Below are 21,870 nucleotides of genomic sequence, written 5' to 3'. Positions count from 1 at the left end.
TAAAGGATCATGGTTTTGACTCTCCCGTGGCAATAATAAGTCATGGAATGAAAAGCAAAAGGTAGCTAGTTAGGGCCTCCCTCGAATGCCATTTTAATATATCTCAATATATTATAGGAATGGTGTTGTATGTCAAATAGTTTATGCATGTGAAAAGGAGCATTGGAATGGTATCAAATCCGAGGTGTTTGGATGGTCAAGGGGAAGTAGGTAATTGAAGAATGTCAGAAGATGAGTGGGTTCATATCCATTTTCTTTAGGTATCTAGATCAGAGGTGTCCATATTATTCATCTTCTTTTACCTACACATTTCTATAATTGCAATCTCTATGTCATTCTCCTTGTCCAAATTCTTCCAAATCACCTCTTTCTTCCATGTTATGCAACCAATACGTAAAATCAGTGACAACGATTGCAATCTCTGTCATATATTAAATCCATTTTACCTTGAAACTCTCCCCCCTAGATAGTTGTCCCCCGTATTCCAATATACTTTTGTAAATCCTCCATCATAGACCCAACAATAAGCTTCATAGTACGAGTATGAAGAATAATTCTAAAAGGTCTAGTGCTAAAGACACAGTTCCTTAGATTAAATCCATGATCCACCAAGTGAATAGTCATCATTTTAGAGAATATTTTCCTTGTAGGAGTAATACAGCTCCTCAATCTAGAGCTTTCTTGAAGATCCATTCTAGGATTACACAACCAATCCCCCTCAATATTTGGTACTCTTAACACAATCTCCTCAAATAGTGAATTATCCCCTTCAAGGTGATTGATGACTTGAATCAGGAGACTTATAATTCTCTCACTTCTCTCAGCCTCAACTTCTAATTCTAGACCACATGACACACCCATATTGATATGAAGATCTCACGTATGTATCCAATTCATTTCAAAGTTTCACGTATGTGTCCTTCTCTTTCTTTCTTTATGACTCGATTCTTAGGTATTTGATCTTTTCTTGTTGATGGTAGCTCAGAGATCAATGTTTTTTGTATTCCCACTTTAAATTACACAAATTGTACTTTATTTTAGCCTCATTTAACCACTCTCGTGATCATTTACTAGACATTAATAAAAGTATCTTATATTATCCTTAATTGTATAGAATATTTTAAACATTATGTAGGTGAGAAGCCTAGAATTATTTTTTTTTACAATGAAAGAAGGAAAAACCACTGGGGATGAGGAATCCTATAGAGTATCCTCTTTGTCAAATAACAATGAAACAATCCTTTAACTCATCCCTGGGCGAATGCAGAGAGGCAAGTGTCACGGGAGATGTTTCTGGAAGATTCCATGATCCTCCACCTTGTAGATTAACCCTACCATTTGTCCACTCTCACCCATCGCACCCCATAGAAGGGCTTTTCAGTATGTATCACACCTCCCGTGTGTATTTAGGTGGGATGTGGCACACTCTGACCTGGAGCAGGTGAGATGGTACAATTTTGACCAGTTCTGAGTAGTTTTTCATGGAGAACTTCTGGGAGAAGATGTAATCAGTTGACCTTGTTCTTTTAGAGGTTGCAACAACAATTTTAGGGACTTAAGAGCCCTTGGTTTATGGACATTTATGATTGGGGTTACAGTGCCCAAAAATGTCTATAATAGTAGTATCAAGAATTTTCCTACTCGTCATATTATATTTCTTATTGGCTTCCATAATGGAATTCTCAAAACCTTTCTTATCATTTTTTTACTCTTCGGGTTCTATTTCATCCTGGGATAATAGGAAAAGGTCTTGTTCTTCCCGAGTAAGAAAAATAGAGTCATTATCATTTACTCCCATTAAATTTATTTGAGTGTCCTCTGTATCATCAGCTACCTCAGCCTCCTCATATGTATAATTTTCTTGGAAAGGAGGTCTTACCTGCTGGTCTAGACCTTTTGGGTCCCTTTGTTTGATTTGGGGTTGATTTCTTCTAAAGTTTGGATTCCTTATTTGCCCAGTTTGATTTTCTCTCAGAGGAGCCCTATCAGTTATACTGATTCTATCCATCATTTTCTCCATTGTTCTCAGTAGAATGTCTATTTTATAATCAGTGGAAGAAGAAGATGAAGGTTCCTCTTTTATTGTTACTCTTTCTTCATATTTTAATTTAGTTTTTTTGGCTAATAAATTTGGCTCAAATTTGAGTGCATTTTCTTGCATTTCCTCTAAGTTCATAGGGTCTCTTTCTCTTAATTTATAAGACATATCAACATCTAATCCTTCTGGGAAATGTATCAGGGCCAAGCCTAGGGGAGGTTTAATGGAAGTCAAGGTTGCATTGTAAACCTTATTAAACATGTCATAGTACTCTTCTACAATTTCATTAGGTCCTATTTAAGGTTTGTCTTTTCATTAAGGATCTACAAAGGACTTTTGTTTGGTTTCCCACGTATTTAGGAAAGATTGGTGAAATACATCAAGATCACCTATATTACCTGCTGGTAAGTTTTTGAGCCATTTTCTGACCTCTGCACCTAGGCTCTAGGAAATCAACCTCACTTTTACATCATTCTCGTCTACATCATGAAGATAAAAAAAGTCATTAATTTTATCTATGTGTTGATGTGCATTGATAGCACTAGTGCTATCAAATTGAGGAATTCTAGTCTGATAGTTCTAGGGCATCTCATGCAACTGGGCAGGTAAAACCAAGGGAGCATAATGAGCAACCATGATGTATGGTCTTATGGGAAGTGTAGATGTAGGATTTCTTGGAATAGGTTGGGTTACTATTTGTGATACTTCTAGGTGAGTAGTAGAAATTACAAAGGAGGTAGGGTCGACTGATGTTAGATGAACTGATTAGGATGAGGAAGTTGATGTTGCAAGAGTAAGAGTAGAAAGTTCGACAAATTATTGAATGTAAGCTTGATGTTTAGCCTGATCAAGAGCTGACACAAGATCCTGCAATTTGTCGAAGTTGTCGAGGGCTTGTTGATCCAAATCAAGTTCAACTGATGGTCTTATTGGTTTGTAATGTTGAAGAATGGATTCATCAACCATTGTCTGATCAATAAAAGCTTCATACTTGGTCCAAAAAAGATTATGTTCAAAATGTAAGTCAAAGTGAATATCATGTATGGTGTCAAGGTTTTCAGGAATGGAATTTTCCCTTGAAAGAAGTCTATTGCTTCCCTAGCTTTCAGCGAAATGTTCGAAAATTATATATTACAGAGCAATGGAACACATAAAATATTGTAGAAATATAAACACAGAAAACACATAAAACAAGAGAGACACAGATATACGTGGTTCACCCAGTTTGGGCTACGTCCACGGAGAAAAAACCAGCCCTTACCTTTATATTATCTAGCAAACTGAAGAGATACAACCTACAGCAGATCCGCTGTAACACCCTCTTTGCTCTCAATATCCTCTCTCTTCCTCACTCAAAATATAGATATACATAGACACAATACAATTCCCTCATATATAGTGAGGGGTTTCCTTCTAGGGCAAAAAACCCTAAATTAAACATAACTTCTACCGTCAGATCATCCGCCTAATGAATGGGCCAGATTGACTAGAAATTACTAAACTTTTAGAAGGCAATTTTACATCTATTTTTAGCTTCGGGGGCGCTGCCTTCGAACCCCCGCCGGGGGATCGCTGGCCCCCGGACCCCCCAGCAGGGGGGGATTAGCCCCCCTGTGTGGAGGGGTGTATAGTCTTCCTGGGGTATACATCCAGCTGCAACCTTTGAATACAAAAGATAATCAAGCTCCACACCCAACAATCTCCCACTTGGAAACTGATTATAGCAACTCCACCGCTGATTCATTTGCTAGACTATAACTCCACTTTGGACCTGATTGTTTCTCACCTTCTTCATCATACTTGAAGACCAATTGAAACTGAGCAGATTCTCAGTTTCTCCCCAGTTACAACTTTTGTTAACATATCTGCATGATTCTAGCTAGTGTGTATCTTTTGCAGCGTCAATTGTCCATCTTCCAATGTTTACCGTACGAAATGGTACTTTAGCTGTATATATTTAGTCTTGGAATGAAATGTAGAGTTCTTTGCAAGATGTATGGCACTCTAGCTATCATTGTATAAACTTCCCAACTCCTGCTTCTTTCCCAATTCATCCAGAAACCTTTGTAACCAAATCATTTCTTTACTAGCCTCTGTAGCAACAACACACTCTACTTCTGTTGTTGAAAGTGAAATAACCCTTTGGATTTTTTAAACTAAACTAACAGTTGTTCCACCTACAGTAAACATATATCCTATAGTGCTCCTCCTGTTATCTCTGTCACCTGCCCTATTTGCATCAACGTATCCCTGTAGAGCAATGTTTGAACCACCAAAGCATAATTCTTGATTTGTGGTACCTCTCAAATACCTGAGAATCCACTTCACCGCCATCCAATGTTCTTTTCCTGGATTTTTCATGTACCTGCTTACAACTCCCACTGCATGTGCAATATCAGGCCTTGTGCAGACCATTGCATACATTAAGCTTCCAGCTGCTGATGCATATGGAACTTTAGACATATGAGCCATTTCTTCCTGAGTCTTGGGACATGCCTCCTTACTTAATTTGAAATGGCTAACCAAAGGTATACTAACTGGTTTTGCATTCTGCATATTAAACATTTTCAACACATTTTCTAAGTACTTAGTTTGAGACAATGTTAATTTGCGATTCTTCCTGTCTCTAGTTATTCTCATACCAAGGATTTGTTTTGCAGCACCCAAATCCTTCTTTGCAAATGAGTTTGCCAATTTCCTTTTGAGCACATTTATTTCCTACATGTTAGAACCTACAACAAGCATGTCATCTACATACAATAACAATATAATATAGCTGCCATAATTTTGCCTTTTGAGATAAATACAATGATCAGAGTGACATCTAGTATAACCTTGTTCAGACATAAACCTATCAAATTTTAGATACCACTGCCTTAGAGCCTGTTTTAATCCATACAAGCTCTTCTTCAATCTGTACACTAGTTTCTCCTTCCCTTTTACCTCATATCCTTGTGGTTGTTGCATATATATCTCTTCCTCCAAATCCCCATGGAGAAAGGTTGTCTTTACATCTAACTGCTCAAGATGCAAATCTTCAACTGCTAGTAGACTTAAAATAGTTCTAATTGAAGTCATTTTAACAACAAGAGAAAATATTTCATCAAAATCAATACCTTTATTCTGTGCAAACCCCTTCACCACAAGTCTAGCTTTGTACCTCTATTTTCCTCCATCTTCTTCCTTCAGCCTGTAAACCCATTTATTCTGCAATGCTATTTTACCTACAGGCAACCTGACTAAGTCCCAAGTCTGGTTATGTGCTAAGGAGTCCATCTCTTCTTTCATGGCTTGCTCCCACTTCTTCTTGGTTTCTACCTGCACTGCTTCTTCATAACATTCTGGTTCACAAAAATCAATCAACAATACATAATATAATGAAGGAGAGTATCGTTCAGGGGGTCTACTTATCTTGGTAGATCTTCTAACACCACTTTCAGGTGTTTGAAGTGCTTGTTGCTGTTGTGGTTGTTGTTCTAGTTGTTGATCATTATGATTTTCTGGTACCATCACTCTTCTTGTGATATCATCAAGCACTGTGTATTCTCTGTTTTCTTTTTCTTGTTTTTCCTGCAACTGATTCTTATACAAGACCTTTTCATTGAATATTACATCTCTGCTCCTAATTATTTTGTGATTTTCATAATCATATAAGCGATAACCAAAATCATTAACACCTTATCCAATAAAGGTACATTTCTTTGATTTTGCCTCAAGCTTTGTTCTATTTTCTTTGCTAATGTGGACAAAGGCTTCACAACCAAAAGTCTTTAAAAATGAGTAGTTTACCTTTTTACTTGTCCATGCCTCCTCTGGAATATCGCCATCCAAGGAACTTGAATGCCCTCTTTTTATTAGATAAACAACAGTATCTATAGCATCTGCCCAAAATTGTAAAGGCAATCCTGCATGCAATCTCATGCATCTTGCACGCTCCATAATTGTCCTGTTCATCTTTTCTGACACACCATTTTCTTGTGGTGTTCCTGGAACTATCTTCTCTATGTGAATTCCATTCTTTGAACAGTACCTATCAAACTCTTTGTTGCAATATTCACCTCCATTATCTGATCTGAGACACTTCAACCTTTTTCCTATCTCATTTTCAACCAAAGCTTTCCATTTCTTGAAAGTATAAAATACATCAGATTTATTTCCAATACAATAAATCAAAGTTTTTCTAGTTGCATCATCAATAAAAGTAACATAATAACGAGAGCCAGCAAGAGATGATACCTGAACAGGTCCCCATACATCTGTATGCACAAGCTCTAATTTTTCGCTCTTCTTTTCTTTCCCAACTCTAAGGAATCTGACTCTCTTCTGTTTTCCATAAACACAATTCTCACATAATTTTAAATCAAGATGCTTCAAACCTGGTAACAAATTTATTGAATGAAGAATCTGCATCCCTTTCTCACTCATGTGCCTGAGCCTATGATGCCACAATGCTATATCTTCTCCTATAGAGGTTAAAACATTAGTAGAATTAGAAATACCATTGCATAAATACAATGTACCAACCTTTTCTCCTTTTGCTATTACCAGGGATCCTTTAGTGACCTTCCAGGTTTTATTTGTGAAAGCAGTTACGCAACCTTCACCTCCCAACTGCCCTATTGAAATCAGATTTTTCTTCAGATTTGGAACATGCCTTACCTTCTTCAATAACCACTAATTTGCATTTTGTTGTTTTATGAAAACTGTACCCATTCCAACAATTTTACAGGGTTTATCATCACCCAATCGAACTTGTCCAAAACCTCCTTGAACATAATCATGAAAATGTTTCTTATCAGGAGTGGCATGGAATGAGGCCCCTGAATCTATCACCCATGCATCAATAATATTTTCTAATGAAATAATCAAAGCATCTTGCAACACATCACATGTTACATTTTCTTCATGATTAGTTTCTTCTTGCACATATCCTTCTTTTCCCTTCCAAGACTTGCAGTCTTTCTACAGGTGTCCTTTCTTCCAGCATTTCCAACACATTATCCCCAATCTGGACTTGGATCTGCCTTTTCTTGACTTACTGCGATATCCTGGGCTCCTTCCTCTTTCCATTTTTCTTCCCCTAGTCTCTACAGTCAAAGCATTACCTGATGTCTCACTGGAGCTTTTCCGTCGCATTTCCTCGCTATGGATTGCACTAACAACATCATCAAAATTTAAAGTACTAGATCCAGAGACAGAGTTACTAATGGCCATAACTTTAACCATTCCAACTTTCTGGCAATGAGCACAGAAATAACAGAGCCCTAACTTCATCATCAAAATGTATCCCTATAGAACTTAACTGACTTGTAAATGTATTAAAATCATTTAAATGATCTGTAACATATCCACCTTCTGACATCTTCATATTAAATAAACGCTTCATAAGAAATACCTTATTTCAGGCCGAGGGTTTTTCATACAGTTTGGCCAATGCCGACATTAAAACCTGTGTTGTCATTTCCTGTGAAATATTAAACACTACCGACACCGCTAGGCACAACTGTATTGTTCCAAGTGCCTTTCTATCCAGAATATCCCATTCTGTGTCTGTCATACTCGTCGACTTCTTTGTCTTTCCACTCAATGGTAGGTACAGAACTCTCTGATACAGATAATCTTCCATCTGCATCTTCCACATCTGGTAGTTTTGGCCATTGAATTTTTCGACCTTAAACCTCCCATATTCCGCCATTGCTCCCACTTGAACCAGGAACCCTTCTCTCCTGTGAGTTTATCAGCCAAATAGACCTACGGCTCTGATACCAATTGTTAGAAAATTATATATTACAGCGCAATGGAACACATAAAATATTAAATATAAATAAAAAAAATGCATAAAATAAGAGAGACATAGATATACGTGGTTCACCCAGTTTTCACTAAGTCCACAGAGAAACAACTAGTCCTTCCCTTTATATTATCTAGCAAACTGAAGAGATACAACCTACAGCAGATCTACTGTAACACCCTCTTTTCTCTCAATATCCTCTCTCTTCCTCACTCAAAAGATAGATATACATAGACGCAATACAATTCCCTCATATATAGTGAGGGGTTGCCTTCTAGAGCAAAAAACCCTAAATTAAACATAACTTCTACCGTCAGATCATTCGCCTAATGAACAGGCCAGATTCACTAGAAATTACTAGACTTTTGAAAGGCAATTTTACATCTATTTCTAGCTTCGGGGGCGTTGCCCCTGAACCCCCGCCGAGGGAACGCTAGCCCCCGGACCCCCACGGGGGCGACAAGTGCCCCCCATACCCCCCAGCATGGAGGGGTGTATAGTCTTCCTGGGGTATACATCTGGCTGAAACCTTTCAATACAGAAGATAATCAAGCTCCACACCCAACACTAAACTTACTTTTCTTAGTATCTTTTTAGGATTGTCTAAAATTCTAGGTGTTTCTAGATCAGGATTGGCTCGAGTATGAATTCCTTTTGGAGCCATATCTTTAAAAATGAAAAAAAAACTGTAATCCTTTATTTCCAATATTTTGATTATTAGACTTCTTGAAATAAAGATGTATAAACTAGGGAAATTAACTTTATGAAAATGAAATGAAGGATTATTTTTAATTCCCCAGTATGGTCGCCAGAATGTTAGCACTTTGTAATCTTCCGAGATTGCAGAAGGAAATCAAAAGGGTAAGCACAAACATACTTTCGAAGCTAGGATCTAACCCTACCAGCTTCAAAGAGGACTCCCTCTGTAAGATTTAACTTTGTTGTATTAGATATTAGGCTATTTATGAGTGTTAGAAGTTTGGTTTGTGAATTGGGTTGGTTGGAATAGCAAGGGAAGAGACATTGGGCAATGGAGTCTACAAACATAATGTTCAGGGAGTTGTCTCAGTTTTTCAAAGGAGTTTCAAAGGGCAAAGTAGTTGAACTAACTGAACCCTTTATATTAAAATTAAATTGAGTGGAGGAAGAGATATAAGTTCAATAGAAGTTAAAGAGCAATTAAGAATTCCTTTACATGATATTGGAGGAAAACATTGACATTATATACAACCAGAATGAGAGTGTATTTTTCAACAAATTCTAATCTGTGAGATAATTCAGTTTTAAGAAAACATAAACATAGAAACAAAGGAATAACACAGACAATGAGAGGAGCACTTCACCAAATAGTCCAACACCTGAATCCTGTGAAGAATGTCCTTTTTATTACTAATAAGTCCACTGGGGCTTGAGAAAGATACAATATCTTTCTTCTATACAAAATACAACATTTCTTACATCAAATTATGAAGTATTTATACAAATTCTAAACTAAAATATCTTGAAAAAATATCAAGATTTGTTACAAATATCTGAAAATTGCATTACAAAAATAGAACACAAATAAAGGAAACTAAAACTATTTGAAGAGTTTTGGAACTATCCTTGATAATTTTGGTTGAGAAAGAAGAGCATTTCGAATTTGATAGCAACTCTTATTTGATGAGGTGGCATCCAAGTTGGTAACTATCTTTGAGTTTTTTCCTCCTGAAATTCTGAAAAATAGGGTCCTGTAATCCATTTTTATATCCCAAACCATAATAGATCTTAGAAAACAGAGATTTTTTTTGTAATGATGATGTTAGAAACAAAAGCCTCTTTCAGTTCTTGAAAATTCATTTCCACCTCCTTAGAAACTGCATTTGAAAACACTGACTAAAAATAGGAAAATTCGGGAAGATACTCTTACAAAGATTTATCCAAATCGCAAAAACCATAACAGTCATTAGAAACTCAAGAGAGGGTTTTGTAGATGATTATGTTATAAACAAAAATTTCTTTCCATTTTTAAAAATCCGTCCTCAGATGTTTTTAAACCATGTTTTAAATGACTGTGTTGTATATGAAAAAATATATTTTTAATTGACCATGAAATATACATATGACGTGGATGCGGGAGGTGACATGGAGGTGGGGGATGATGTGGAGACATGACGTGGAGGTGAGTATGGAAAACAGTTGAGGTGGTAGGCAGTGAGTGGTGCGGGAGTGAAACTGAGGTCAAATGTTGATTATGTAACGAACATGGCCAGGTGTTGGGATAGGAGTGGAGGGGAGCGCACGTGAAGAGCTAGCAGGAAAGGAGAAGAAAGTTGGGGGATTTCGGAGGGGGTCGAAGTGGTAATTGGTTTCTAAGGGGGCGTTGTAACATAATGTAAGAGGGACACATATCAGTGGTCTCAACAAGGAGAAAACCGCTTTTCATATGCGCCCCCCCCCCCCCAAACACCGATAAAAGGAGACATGGGGAGCGAAAAAATGCGAGGGAGCCATTTGATGAATAAGACGATCTGATCGGGAGAGGGGATACGTGTGCCTTTTAAGTGCCAATGGAAAAATGTCCTGTCGTGCATATAATTTTACAATAAGGTTTCCAACTTTTGACAAATAATTCCAAATGTTCGCACTTTAACGATTTTGAAGTAACTTTGATTTTTCGTAAGGTTTTGACCTTTTCTTTTGGAAATAGTTTACAACATGGAATATTATTTAGAACACACCAAACATAATAATGATCAGCTATAAATCAAAATATCCTATAAAAAATTATACAATGCTAACAATTCCTTATAGGAAAACTGGTCATATATAAAGAAGAATTGTATATGTGTAGAACGTATCGGTCACACTCAAAAACTTAACAAGGACAACAAGAAGAAATTTTCATGATTTCTTCCAAAATATGCCATGAATATGAATCTGACAAGATCATATCCTGGTAGTTGCAAAATCCTCAGACTAATATGTTTGTCCTGATCTCTGTTACATAATCTTTTGGTCATGTAAAATGCTCAACTCATCTACATAAAATGGTTGAAATCCTATCATTGAAATGCATTTATTTTTGAAACCGGTGTATTCTACAGGTTAACTTACCATGTATTTCTGAAATAAATAACCAATTGCATAGATAGTAGGCTTGTGGCCTACCCCTAGATCCTTAATGAATCCAATTTGTGTCTCTTTATTAGCTGATAAATCTGAAATTGTAACTGTGTACATAAATTTGTGGTACTGAATTGTTTTTCTCTACTTATTCTGCTAAGAGTGATTTATGGCATTGTTTAATTCTAGGCATACTAATTATTTTTTCTCTAGTTTCCAACCATTAATGAAGGTGGTGTCGATCAACAATACTCCTGGCATCTCAATTTGAATGAACAACTATTTAATTAAACAACAATACTCTCAACCCTTTCTCTAATTTTACGTTCATCAACCCTAAAAACCACTAGCATCTAGTCCAATAGTTTTCCTTGTGAAAAAAATAAAAATCAGTCCTGTGTTGGAGTCTCAGGGAATACACCATGCTACAAATTTGTGTTTCTTTGAGATGGAAAGTGATACATACATCTAGTCACCATTAGTGAATTTGAAAAAATGAAAATATGTGAAATCATTGATATTAGATTAATCAACAAAGAAACAAATGTTGTCCAAACTATTCTTTAGAAAACTTATACTATTGTCAATGCTAGAATCTACGATTAAGGACATTCTCAAATTGACCAAAAAGAATAATATCCCCTATATGGTTCCCATTTCAAATTTTTTTTGTGTGACATTTTTGATTTCATGTATATTTCTATAATTCAATCTATTAAATATGGGAGCATTCAATTAAGTGCAGGTGAACAAAATGTTATATGTGAATGTCAAATAGTTTCTATGAAAGCACTATGTGGCCATATATTTAATTATGAACTACCTACCTTTCTCTATAATCTATTTCCACTATCAATTCTTTCCATACGTCCTAAGAAAATAAATCATTGTAGAGTTTTACAAATATGCCTTCCTATATTTCTTTTCATGAATTAAATTATTTCAGATAGTAATTCGGAATTAATGCTATCTTCTTATGTAACCACTGTGTTAATTTTCATTTCACAATGATCCCACTAGTTTCAACAATTTTAAGAGATCTAGTGTAAGCACAATTTGGCCAAACAAATTCTTGGCATAAAGAAAAAAATTATGCATGAAAAAAGTGGAGAAAACAAGGAAATCGATAATCCCAACAAATATACTTGATACTATAATTTCTTGAAACATAGTCAAGGACATAATATGATGATATGGCCAAAATAAGAAAACAATCCACAATGTTGTCATACAATCGTTTACCTAACTGAATACGAGTGCGAGGTGAGAAGGGAATCTACAGAATACATAGGCATGGGGCACATTCATCAACTGAATTTATGCATATAAAAAGTCGATAACAAAGGAGTAACAGACTTAAATCATTATATCAGGTGGCATGGGAAATGACCACAGGGTTATCAAAACTCCAATTACTTATTGTATCAATGAAAATTCTAGTCATGATGTATAGAAAAATATCATGTGAATGTCATGTTTTGTTATGCACCAATCCTTTAAAGTATTAGATCATTACTGCAACATCTATAATTTGAGTTTTATGGGAACTAATGTTTTATGATTACTGCACGGGAACTCCATATGTCATATGGTTATTCTTCTTGGCCTCTGAACTAACACACACAATAATCTAACTTTCAATCTACACATAATACAGTAATGATAAACATCTTCCTAACTCATTCTTTAATGTAATATAGAAAGTTACACAATACTGAAATTTAATGCTCATACAGATAGTCTGGGGATAATCGTATATCACATTTGGTAAGGTACTCAATACTGTGGGAATTAGGATGGGCATTGGGACATAGTTAATAAGTTTCCTCCCAACCATTGACAAACTACCAATGCAGTTGTCACCCCCTAGCTTATGAATATTTTCCCAATGCACATACCTCCATGGATTCGAGAGGCAATCTTTCTCCATCATATAGCTTATGTGGGAGTCCAAAGATATATATCTCCACCCACCAGTTGATAATAGATTATAGAGATGTATTTCTCGACCACTAGTCAATTTAGGGATTCTAGAGATCTATACCCCCACCCATTGATAATAAAGGGTCTCCATAGATCAATGTATCCACCCTTTAGACAATAGGGATTCCAAACATATTGTCTACACCCTAACTTTTCTCAGGTTTTCTATCCCCACCTCGAACTTGTTCCATCCACTTCTTCTAGTGTTGGTTTACAACTCACTCTATTTATTGTCCCTTTAACTCATCTCATTCAAGAATATGTGTTACTTTAAAATAACCATGAGGCAAGGCTTTGTAGGGTAGGTCAGTGAATCTTCTGTGCCATAGCTCACATTGAAGATCAGTATCATGGACCAGTGCATGAATAGGTTTAATAGTGACTTTATAAAGCCCTTCACACCTTGAGACAAGAGTGAAGGCTTCTCTCATACTTGAGTTAAAATGTCAGGTTATAAATTTTCCATTAATAAAAGAAACTTTCATTCTAATATCTTCTAGAGTACATATAGATACAAGATTATTTTTCAAACTAGGTGCATACAAAACGTCTTGCAGAAAAATAGATTTTCCATAATCTAACTGAAATGAAATTGAACCATAACCTTGAACTTGGCGAGTAGAAATATCTCCTAGGATAACATTTAAATTAGTATCCCTCTTGACTAGATTAGAGAGTGTTTATTTGTAATGAGTTAAATTTTTGGAAGCGCCACTATCACTTAGCCACATATCAAATGAATCTATAGAAGAAGAACAATAAAGAAAATAAACAAGAAAATATTATGATTGAGTTTCCGATCCATTATTTCTATACCTTGTATCTCTTGTTTTCTTAGGATGTTTTTTTCTTTGATTTTCAGAAGTGTCTTTTCTATAATCAATTTTGTTTTTAATCTAGATTCTCTTCTTCTTTATTTACCATCATAAGCAAAGTGACCATGTTTTTCATAGTTAAAACATCTAACTTTTGACATGTCTAGATTCCCTTTATTTGATTTGAAAGAAAATTTCATTTTATTACCTTTCCTTCTCTTGTCATACACTGAGAATCAATAGATTCTCCTTCATGATGTGAAATTCTCCCTCTGATGATCATTCCAGCCTCCTCTTGGATACACTTTCCCAGGAGCTCATCAAATGTGGGAATAGTGTTGATATTGTTGATGATGGTAACAAAAGTATCCCAAACAGAAGAAAGGCCTCCAAGTGCAATCAACGCCATTTATTTGGCAGGTTCAACTTCTCCAACTGTTGATAATTGATTGTTGATTTTGGGCATTCTCAAGAAATACGCTTGAATCGTATTTCCTTTGTTCATATTGATGTCCTTTAGCCGATTCTTCAAGATGACAATCTCGTTCACGTTAATAATTGTAAGCATGCCAATTAGTTTGTCATAAATTTCTTTAGCTTTCTTCAAACCAGACACATACGTAATGAGATGATCACCAAGAGAATCGAAGATCCTTTTTTTACCTTTGATTTCACCCTTTTTATGTTTATATTTGAAAACAACACTTGCATTCTCTAGTCGATCAGCTACCATGTCTTCAACATACTCCAGAACTTGTGTTCCTCAAGAGTGATATCTAGCTTTTCTTTCCATGGGCCAACATTTGAAGCGTCATTCAACTTCTCCTCTATGTGGGAGTAAGATAAATTAATCCTGATTAGAAAACATTGGAAACAAGTGGAATCTCTTAAGGTGATCCATGGTCTCCTTGGACTTGTTTTCACCAAGGCTCTTATACCATGCTAAAAATCTAGGAGTTCGATGTAGAAACGTAAAAATTCATTGCAGAAACTTGAAATATCTATGCACAAAACTGAATGTACTTTGCAGGAAACTAAATGTACTTTCTAGAAAACTAAATGTTCTATGCTGAGACTTGAAAATAAATTCCAGAAAACTAAATTTTCTATGATGCGACTTGAAAGTACTTTGCAAAAAACTAAAGGTTCTATGTTGTTACAATTACTTAGAATGAAGATTTATTCTTCAAAACTCTTTAGATCAACAATTGTAGATAGCACATAAACATAAGAATCATATGAATACAACCAAGTGCAAATATGAGACACTAAGATTTAGGTCTAATGACTAGGACAAAACCCCTCAAGGGGAAAACCCAAATATTCTTATTTTATTAGATTTCTTCAATTATTCAAGAGAGAGAGAGAGAGAGAGAGAGAGAGAGAGAGAGAATGATAATGAATCAATTCACCAATTTCTGATCACCTTGTAGCTTAATTTCTCTTTCTCTTTACTTGAAGATATCCTCCTTCTCTTCCACACACTCAACACTTACTCTCCTTCTTGATAATGAACATGCTAGCCTCAACTCTCACTTGCTCTAGCATAAATAGATGTGAAAGGAGAGGAGTTACAAAATGAAATCATGCCTCAAAGCAATAATAAGAGATTCAAATTCCATGATCGAGGAGTTATGATCTAGGTGGATATTGGTGGCCACTCGCCTATTCTACTTGGACCCACACCACTATTTCTTTCAGTTTCCAGTTTCCTTAATTCTAACACAATTTACTATTCTTTGCAATTTTTCATTTCTTGAACTTCCAGAACTATTTTGAGGCCCTAAACGAAGTTTTTATTGGAAAAAGGGGCAAATAGGAGGAGTTAATTGATTTTTTTCATTCGAAAGTTGTATTCCTTGGATAGATCTTTCTAACGAGCCATTGTGTGCATCAAACATAGATCATATGCCAAAGTTACGACCCCGAGAAGTTGATGTACAAATTTACCCAAACAGGGCCCATGGTTTTGGCGCTTCATCTCCTAGGGCTAGATTTTTTGATGTTTATAGTTTTCCATTATTTCTCAATAATAAATAGGCCTTTGAGCCTCATTGTAACATAGTTCAGAGGCATGTGACTGCCACATCTCTTCTTAGAGATAAGCTACCATCGACTGAGCTAGTTTATTTCGATTCTCTATGTAAGCATATTTTGGTTCTATGATATTAACGAAATGAAAATTTATTTTTGTTTCATCTCTATCTTTATGTTTATATTTGTAATTTTTTGTGTTCCTACACAAGTTTATATCAGTGGTATCAAAGTGAGTCTACGTTTTCTTTGTTTTGCTTTGCATGTCCCCAACGAGTTCATGGTATAAGGAGTTAGGGCTCGAACTGGTTGAACCTTTGCAAGACCAGCCTCGCAAAACTCGATGGCCTCCCATGGAAGATGAAAAGAAAGAAAAGGGAGCAGGAGATCCCTTCAAAATGTTTCTCGAAGAATCCCTTGAGTGACAAAGGAACACGATGATGGACAATTTTGCCCAGATCTTTGACGGATGCCCACAGGTGACGCATCTTCATTTGGAAACCACTTTGGATGCACTACTCGCTTCAAGGTACACGTGAAATTTGTTATTCCCATATTTGAACGTGAGATAGATACAGATGCCACAAATAAATGGATAAATCTGTTAGAAGGGTATTTTTTGGTTCATGGTTTTTCCAATAGGGAAAATATTACTTTTGCACTCCTCAAAGACACCCCCCATGTCAAGGACTAATGGGAAACATACAGTGGGTAGAAGGACAAGAGGGGTCCCTCACTATTTTCATCCACACCCACTTGGAACATTTTCCTAGATGTCATAAAGGAGCAATATTACCTTGTCGGGAGCTATGAATATAAGTACATAAAGTGGACCGCACTACGGTAGGGAAGGGACCAAGATGTGTCAAAGTTCACAAATATTTTTCACACCCTTTGCATGAAGTTGGGTTTCAAGGATTATGAGAGGCACTTGGTACTCAAATACTATGGTTTTCTGCATAAATACATCCAATATGAGATGGAGTTCCTATACATTTCCTCGCTTGGAACCCCCTACTGATACATTGTCAAGATAGAGAAAAAATATAAAAAAAGAAGCAAGACTTTGGATCTATGAACCTAAACCAAGGGAAAGGCACTGCCAATTTCTTTGTTCTATGTTGATCATGCCTAGATTTATGTTTCTCTTGCAACTTTTGTAGCATCTCTTGTACCTATAGATGGATCTGCTTGATCTTCTCTATAAACTTACAAATAAACCCCCCATCATCAAAATAAGGGCGGAAAACCCTTTATGAATCATGACACCTTCACGCTCCGTGACCAAAAAATGTGGAGACTTTACAACTTTATTACAAAAGTTGACCCAAAACATGGGCTTTTAGTCCCAAAACTATCCTTGGGGAATCATGTTCCTAACAAGGCATCTCACCCATTTCTATAAATCTATTAAATTTAATATAAGTCGACACTTTCACCCTCCCCCCATTTTCAAACACGCAAAAAAAAAACTCTATTTTCATGGATTTGTTATGCAAATTGAATGTCAAATGTAACCATATTATGTCCCTCACTCTAAACAACTTCTCTTCTCTATGGTAATCATGCTTAGCCTTGTACTTTTTCCAGGACTTCTTCATTCTGTCCTAATCTTCTCAAGAAATGTCCCTACCATTAAAGCATCGCCTATGAGATCATCACTCGTTTTTCCTACTATCCATACACAATATCCAAAGGTGAAAGTGGAAAATATCAAAAACAAGTTTAAAATGGCGACTTATTAATGGAAGTGTGCATTGCTCTATTATAAGAGTCTATAAATATATAAATACACGCCTACACAATAAGTTCTCATCGAAAGTCTTTAGGTGCTTCTATTTGCAACCCCTCAAAAGATGGCTTACGTTATCCCATCCATCTATGGATGGAATGTTGTATACCTATTTAACTTCATGTCCATCTTCTCCCAATACATAGTCCATAATGCACTAAAACGTGTAGCATCCCTCTATGAAATGAAGCTCCTAAAGTGTGTAGCATCCCTCTATGAAATGAAGCTCCTAAAGTGTAGTATCCTAAAGTGCATCCAAACTTGTTGAAAGAATAACTTTACTATTTACCATTATATGTCGCTTTATATAAGGCATAGGAATTGCACATCTTATTGAACCTATCAAATTCCATGAAACTCGCATTTGGTAAAAATCCTATAAAATCCAGGGAGATCTTTTCTTAAGGATGAGTATATGTAAATAAGGGATGGTATAGACCTTGGTTCCTATTATTAGGATTGTTTGTATAAAAATCTTACATCCTCTTATGAACCTAGATACATATTCTTACATTTTGTCCCAATACACATACCTCTATAAAATAAAATGGGAATTGTCTTACATGCACCAAAAATGCCTATAACCTTTGAGGTGTGAGCTTCTCTAATTAATTAAATGATTAACCCTTTAACCGATTACTGCACTAAAGATGATGGTACCAATTGCCACACCGTTCCTAATGAAAATGTACTTAATACTCATTATGAAGAACCCTATTCTAATGAATAAGCTATTAAAATATAGTTCAAGAAACAAAATATTTCATGAAACACCACACAGTTTCTAATGAAATATACTTAATGCTTATTATGAATAACTATATTGTAATGAATAGGATATTAAGATATAGTTAAAAACAAAATTTGATGTTTAATATTGTTCCATATAGTTATTTTCATAAGCTTATTGTATCATAAGATTCAACACACCTGAACTCAACTTATTTTTTAACATTAAGTTCAATAAAACATGCATGATTAAGAAAACTAGGGTGAAATAACACTCATATAATTTCATACCATGATCTTGTATTATTATTTCTTTTTATAATTATATTACTATTGGAAAATCATATTCAATAAAATATGCATCATTAAGAAAACTGGGGTGAAATAACACTCATAATTTCAAACCATGATTTTGCATTATTATTTCTTTTTATAGTTATATTACTATTGGAAAATCATATTAAAAGTATAAAAGGTGACATAACTATTGACTAGCTTGAAATATAAATATGTAAAATAAAACTGAAAATACATTATCAACTTAATATTTTCAACTTAAAAACATGAATTATTTGTTATTTTATAACTCTGTTGTATCAATCTCACATTTTAATCTACCATCCTTTCCCCTGCTACCTTCATAGGCTTCATGGTATATCTCAACAAATTAACTTCGTTTGTGTCTCGTTTCAGCCTTTCCCCTGCTACCTTTAACTTCTTTTGTGTCTGCTTCCCACCTTTCCCCTGCTACCTTCATAGGTTTCATGGTATATATCTCAACAAATTAACTTCTTTTGTGTCTCGTTCCAAGAACTCCCTCTCAATCAGATCTTCAATCCGCCTTTTAATTTGCATGAAATCTACCTTGAATAGTTTTTCAAGTTCCTGAGCACATTCACTCACAAGTATTTTGTATTGTAAAACCCTTTTTGCCTTCATAATGCGTACTATCGATGCATCAATAACAAAACGTCTATCCTCCTCCGATGATTTTTTCTTGTCGCTCAGCAGTTGCATTGGAAGTTTTATCTTCCCTTTTTTATGTGTAAAATTAAAATTGATTTTGAAGTCATCTGATGCAGTTACCGTGGTCGTATCTGGAATCTTGAGAAGAATTTTATACTTGTCACAGGCCAGTGAATATAGAAGTCCATCAATTTCTTCCTCTGCCAAATTCAAGTGCTTTTTGATGTTGGAATAACTCAACTTTTCAGAGGCATTGAACAACAATAATATTGCTGTTTGGCAAGTTGTTGCTATCAGTTTTATTGATGTTCTATCAAACTTACCAATTATAGTACAGGATCCCAAGGAATATATCCATTTAAGTTTTTGATGTTGGGCTTCTGCGGAATAATAGTCTGTAAATGCTTCAACACATCTAACCATCTCTGGAGGTAAATTAATGTGAGGGCACTTGTATGTTGGCCAAAATTTAGTTGTCAGCACTGCAGCTGTAAACTCTATTCCAAGATGTATATTTCTATTATTTTTAAGATATGTTTCGAAATTACTTTGTCTCTCCTGCGATCCTGTCCAATCCGTTAGCATGCCCGCAATCTGTGACGTTAATTGGGCACCACATTTCTGCTTCAGCTTTGACAATATGCTCTGCTCATGATCAATATTTGCACTTTTGCCTAGCAGAATTCGGCGAGTTAGTTTTTCCTTGTACGATTCAACAAACACATCTTTATCCCAGATATACTCTACAAATTCCACCACATTTTCAACTATATCGTCCCCTCTCAACTTTTCATTACTGCTAACAGTATCACAAAGTGTAGCCAGCCATTCAGCACTGGTACTTCCTGCAATTCCTTTATTACAGATCGCCTCAAATACTTCTTTTAAAGCCCTGGAAAAAGCAGTGTTCTGTTGTGCATATTTCATATATTGGTCACGTAATTCTATGACCGTCCTCACAAATGCAGACACATCCTGCAACAATAAGCTTTTATCCATTCTCCCTGCATTGTTCTGGATTACAGCATCTTCAAATTGTTTAACAGGTGGTGTTACTTCACTAATAACATGCTGCTCAAAAATATTAGCAATTGATTCCCAGCCATTGGGTACTCGATCAAATAAAACCCCCATCATCAAAATATCGTTATATCTATGTTCCCTGAGCAACGCAAGGCATCCTGAATTTTCATCCGCAACAAAATGTGTAGTGTAATGGGAAAACAGTGCATTTTTCAGTTTGTGAAATAGCCTTTGCTCGCAAATATCTAGCAACTCTGGCAAATATCTGGCAACTTTTTCCTTCTGGCGTATCACATATTCATCTACCCTTGACATGTAGTCCGTATAGGAATTTTGTAAAAACCATGAAGCAGGCTTCCGAGAATAGATATCTCCAGTATGTTCCAACATGGCCACTTCAAAAACATTTGTATAGAAATCCATGTGAACCTCCACAAAAGTGGCCACAACATCCTTCAAAAGAGTCTCATTTCTAACTGGCTCTCCTTCTTGCTCTTCGTCAATAACAACAATCATTGCTTTCTTCACATTATTTCCCATTTTCCCCAAAACCAGGTCTCGGAAGTACATGATTCCAACTTCTCTGACTGAAGGAAGACGATACTTGTCAGTGAAGTAGCGATCTAAATATTCGAAGAAAACAAACTTCATATAACGGAGCATCGCCTTGAAAATTTTCCAGCGTTTCACAAGTTCTCTCAACAACACTTGATTATCATTCTGTTCGCTCAAATTCGGTAAAACCATAAAGGTGACGTACTCTTTAATGCAATCCTCGTATCTGTTATAAATATAGAGTTGTCTCTCATAAATTTGGTTATGGTGACTGCACATGTTGTAGACGGTACTGTAAATAGCCACTTTCTCGTCCGCAGCCACCTCAAAGTTGACATCTTCTTCCAACCGGCTACTCAGCTGTAGGAAAGCTTTGTAAATAAAAGCCCAACATTCTTCCAGATCAACCATATATTTGTCTCTCTTGGCCTTATTGACAATAGCCCATCCTTCTTGCAGGTTTATGATACTTCCACTTCCACTGCCACTGCTCGTCGTCATTGTCATTTCGAGGAGCGAATACTCGGTGATCAGAAGCTTTGGCACCGTTTCTGATAAACGAGTGATCGCAACTTTGTATTTACTTATATGATTGTAAGTGGGCACCACTTGTGAATGTGGTGTGCATTTTTTGATATAATGGTAATGTACCACTAGCCACGGTTGAGTCGGCGGCTTCGGTATGAGCCCATTTTCATCATATTTATGTCTAGTTCCTTGGGTCACTAAAAAGGCCATACCCTCTAGAGGCTCTGGTCCTTTCAATCTCACCCTCACTCGTACAAATTCTCAAACATTCACTTTTGAAATAAATCACACATAAATCACACATGGGAAAAAACATCATCCTAGTAGAGCTACATTCATACATGTGGTTATCTCAACTTTCAAGTGATAAAGTCCTTCCCAGACTCCCTTGATCATAACACAGATTCTAATCCAATCACTAATCACCAAAAAATTTGAAGGATTGTCAAAGCTCCAAGAGCATACCTCTTGGAAGGAAAAAATGAACAGGTTCATATGTTCTTATCCTTTA

The 21,870-nt window shown here is 35.9% G+C and overlaps 1 pseudogene; it reads right to left on the bottom strand.

Annotated features, from left to right (window-relative positions):
* Nucleotides 1–19,049: 19,049 nt before the first annotated feature.
* LOC149220452 (cullin-1 pseudogene) lies at nucleotides 19,050–21,332 on the bottom strand (annotated as a pseudogene).
* Nucleotides 21,333–21,870: the final 538 nt, after the last annotated feature.

The sequence above is a fragment of the Pinus tabuliformis genome, chromosome Q (genome assembly GCF_031772625.1).
Source record: "Pinus tabuliformis cultivar Carrire ecotype Pingquan chromosome Q, CPIR1, whole genome shotgun sequence".
NCBI lineage: Eukaryota > Viridiplantae > Streptophyta > Pinopsida > Pinales > Pinaceae > Pinus > Pinus tabuliformis.
Note: the sequence above shows the minus strand (reverse complement) of the source record. Positions and strands in the feature narration are given on the sequence as shown.